Source organism: Lactuca saligna, chromosome 4 (assembly GCF_052625555.1).
Source record: "Lactuca saligna cultivar CGN05327 chromosome 4, ASM5262555v1, whole genome shotgun sequence".
NCBI lineage: Eukaryota > Viridiplantae > Streptophyta > Magnoliopsida > Asterales > Asteraceae > Lactuca > Lactuca saligna.
Window position 1 is genome coordinate 62017581 of NC_136420.1, and position 4584 is coordinate 62022164.

Consider the following 4584-nt stretch of genomic DNA (forward strand, 5'->3'; position numbering starts at 1 on the left):
CTAGCGAAGATATGACATTGAAGCAAACACTTTTGAGTTCTTCACTTGTTAAGCTAATAAATATTTAGATCATTGACAATGTTCTTACTATATTTAGTATTGTGAAAGCTTTTTTTTAGTGGGGGGGGGGGGGGGGGGTATTTTTGATGTCAGTTTGAACCGTGAATCCTTCTCTATTTTATGTGTGGGAAAAAATTGCATCTTTTGTCCTATTGACATCACTCTTAGGCAATAGCAAGCCAAGCCTGACATTGACACCTATTGCTTTTTCACATAGGAAACAGCCTGGCAGACTTAACTTGATAATTCCTTTTGTTTTGTTGAAGTACATACTTTACCTTGATCCGTTGCTAATTTCAATCACCTAAAAGGCAAAAACAATACACAGTTTAGCAAATAGGGTACCCCACTAAGGTGTTGAAACAATGAAATAGTCATACAACCAAGTTAAACTTGATTATCTATAAACATCATTGCCAAAACCTAACTGTTAGATTTGCAAATAACAAAAATAGCAGAAAGATGAAAATGAATATAACTCCAAGTATTGATTGCCCTTCTTGTCATTCAAAAGTTTTTGTCCCCTTTGCCTGTCACTTTCTTCTACCATGTGCCTTATGTTGAAAAGACCTTGTTAACCCTGTAAAAGACCAACACAAACATGATTCACAATATGAGAGGTTTAGATCTATAACCAGAGAAAGTCTAGGGGCTCCGCTTCTAACATGCACGATTCTGATTATAATCCCAACTACATTAATAAGCACCTTGGATTATGTCTTCCATATTTTCTTTATAGCATGAATTGGGCAAATACACCAATAAATCATTAAATGTTTAGTGATATTCTAAAGTTTTTGATTTGTTTAGTTTCCATGTTCCTCTTTAACAGTTTAGAGATAACCTATTATTGTATTGTCAATAAATACTATTACAGTCGAACATATATAAACACCATATCTGTTCCCCTTTTTAGAAAGGAAACATTACAGAAATAGTAATAAAACATATAACTTCAAAATACATGCCATGAATACAAAAAATGAAATGAAAAGTAAAAATAAGAAAAGATCTAACCTCTGGTTCTTTCACGAAGGGTTTTTACAACAAAAAGGAGTCTTCCTAAGACCTTCTCTATTGATTTCTTCACCTAAACCCAACAACAAAACCTTCACAGCATCTTCAATGGCTAAAATATTTAGTTGTTTCTCAAACCCATAACCAACAATCTTTGCTCCATCTTCTATTCTAGTGACCATCATCCCTGGCTCCCTTTAAATTAAAGAAATGTTAACAAAAAATAAAAACTCCTTGCAAACCCGAATCAGATCCAAACCAAGATCTAAATCTATAATCAAAACCCTTTTTAATTCATCAATGAAGATTAAAGCTTTAAGTAAAAACATCCAAAAATCAAAATCCTTAGTTCAGAAATCAGAAGAATAGATTAAAAAACAATAAACCAACCAAGTAGAAACACTTTTTGGAACACCAACATTCTTCATCGTCACTCTAGAAGTTGCTTGGTTCCCCTATAACACGAATACTGTCAGCCTGCAAAAAGGTATTACCACATTATCAAGAATTTTAATATAAGTGATGATAATAATTTACTTACATTTGGCCCAATGAAGTTAATGTCATTCCTCCTGATTCAAGGAATAGTTGAAATTCAGCAACCAGAGCACTTGCATTTGTGAAATTCAACCTTGTTACATCCCACTTGTTGTATGCCTACACCTAAAATTTCCGGAGATATATACCTTGCTAGGATTTAAAGATATCAAGAATCCTAATTTTAACATAACAAATGGATGGATTAAAAAATACGATGAAGATACTGGTGAGGAGTTAAGTTATCAAATGCTTTATCCATCTTTGAGAGACTTAGTGATAAAAAAACACATACAAATGAGAAGAACTTCTCTAATGCCCCGTAAGCTGATTTGAATCCCCATTTTTCAACCTTGGATAATTCTAGAAAACACTTGCAAAATAGTGAAAATAAACTCTGACCCCATTGAAGACTATAGGAAAAACCAATAAGTTCCCAACGATTAAATTAATTATGAATTACAAAGAACATAAGTTTCCGATGATGAGTCAGGCATTCGTTAAGCCACAAGAATGCATGGAATCATGAAATAAATCTAAACCCCATTAAAGAGTGGGTTAAAAATCAATTACCCTAAAGAATTTAAGAAAACTAATGGAGACGAAACATGCAAATATATAATAATTAATTTTTGACAATTACATAAGTACACCAAGGTAAGACATTTATTTGATTATGTGTTTTGAATTGTTAATTTCTATGAAAAAAATTCACCTGCCTAGTTTCAAACACATGAAAGCAATTTCCCTTGTAAGAAATTAAAAGTCCAAGCATCAATGCGAAGAAAAAAAAAACAAATATTAGAGACATGGAAAACAAAAACATAGTAGATTGGGAAGCAGTGGGACAAACCTGGTGAGGAGAACCGGTAAATGCCAATGCCAACTGAGTGAAGAACGAGGCATTAATTTGATTGTTTCTCAGATCTCAACAAGGTCAGTTTCGCCAATCTCCACATTTGGGGATTATAAGACATTTCATTTTGGGGCGGTGCCCTAGAAGATCGATTGTGAGAAAACCCAAATCGCTTCTAAAAGGTGAACCTGATCTTAAAAAAGAAAACCATTCCATTGGGTGTACCCTATAAATACCTTCCCTCAATGACAGCAATAGACCAAGAAAAAAAATCCATGACACAAACAGAATACGATGAAAATAAAGAACATATGAGTGTGGTTTTAGTAACTAAAAGCCCTAATTTCATAAACTAAAATAAAATAAAATAAATACTCCTTCGGGATCGATAATTGTTAATCAGTGAAGACAATCCCATAAGAATAGATGAAGATGTCTGGCGAGGATTGGTATTTATAGATGGGAGGAAAAATTGATCGACACTTGCCGATTAAGAAGCGGTAGTGGATGTCGAATTAATTCTCTGGTCTTTAACTTGATGCCATATGCTCTTCTCCAAACCCATCTCATGCGTTGAAGTTCACATGAGAAGGACTGAGTCGACGTAATGATAAAACGCGTCGGTAAATTGCATCGATTAGGGGATGGGTTACGTGGCTTTGTTGGAAGCTTGTGAATTTTATTTTGGCGGCCTCTCATAAAAAGGGTCTTTATATATAGTAATGATATATATATATATATATATATATATATATATATATATATATATATATATATATATATATATATATATATATATATATATATATATATATATATATATATTTAAGTATTTGATTAGCTCTTCGTTATTAAATTCTTCAATTAGTTCTAAACATTAACCAAAAGCTATGTAACTAATAATGAGATTTCAAAAAGGGTGGATAAGTGTATGACATGTTTGACAAAAACATATCTTGCATTAAATATTAGCAATTATAATATTAATTGAATCTAGACAGCAGACACAATAGTATATTACTTAAACGAAGAAAATCCAAACCTTTTAACTTAAAGGTGATCACCCATTTCTATTATTTTTGTAAATTCGAGCTCCTCGCTTCAATCTTTTCTTTACATGGTAACATATTGGTCGCCGTAAAAAAAATTAAATAAATAAAATAAAATCATAAAATTTATATGTAATTATAAATTGTCCCTCTCCGTTTAGGGGACCAATACCGGGAGTCTATTTATGTCCATTTTGCATGACACATAATTTATAAATTTTCTATTAAGCAGTGATTATGTTTTTAATTTTTTAAACACATGGACCAAAAAATATGTAGTATTTAAATATATTTACTACGTCTGTAAGAAAATATGTAATGACTTTTTTTTTAATAGGAAGAGTTTTTGCAATGTATTTTCTATACAGGGACCAAACTTACTAACATATGAAAATATTGTGGCTAAAGTCTAAAACTCAAACATAAAAATACACGTGGACAGTTTTTATAAATTACAAGAACAATTTTTATAATTTATTTTTAATACATGGACCAAACCTATCAACCTACAAAACCATTGGTATCAAAGTCTAAAACTCAAAATATATTATTCCTAGATTAGTTGTTTTTTTTATTATATAAAAGAGTAATTACATAAATTGTCCCTAAGCTTTGGTGAGATTCATAGTTTTTGGTCTTTATATTTAAAAATTGATAGGTTGCATCTCTATGGTTTATGAATATTGTACTGTAGGTCGTTGTTTCATATGAAAATACTAAAGTGTTGTTTGTTTTTTCGAAAAAAAACATCTTTTAACAACTTATTGTTGCGTCGGGTAACACACGTGCAACACTTGACCATTTGCAACTGTTTGTTTTTCAGAAGACTTCTGACTTAAAAACTGTTGTGTGTGTGCTGCGTGGTGCAATACTATACCATTAAGTATATATTTTTGTTCCATGGTAGGTGCATTGTTGGTTTGTTATTTAGGCTGTATTTGACGCGCCACAACTAGCTTATTTTTCGAGTTTTTTTCAAGTTGTCATATTTGGCAAACTAAAAAATAGCTTATAAGCTAGCTTTTTAAAAAACTACTTAGACTAGCTTTTTAGGAGCTTTCCTAA

At 31.5% G+C, this 4584-nt stretch overlaps 1 long non-coding RNA gene across 2 annotated transcripts; it reads right to left on the minus strand.

The window, feature by feature from the left end:
* Positions 1 to 135: 135 nt before the first annotated feature.
* Positions 136 to 3157, minus strand: LOC145038556 (uncharacterized). 2 transcript variants are annotated; one of them, XR_013679431.1, is made up of 6 exons: positions 2468 to 3157; positions 1619 to 1734; positions 1468 to 1554; positions 1078 to 1272; positions 540 to 640; positions 136 to 364 (listed from the first exon to the last, which is right to left on the minus strand). It is a non-coding gene; the product is annotated as an uncharacterized LOC145038556 (long non-coding RNA). The 2 variants fall into 2 exon arrangements; XR_013679430.1 differs by lacking the exon at positions 2468 to 3157 and having other exon boundaries at positions 1619 to 2214.
* Between the last annotated feature and the right edge of the window lie 1427 nt (positions 3158 to 4584).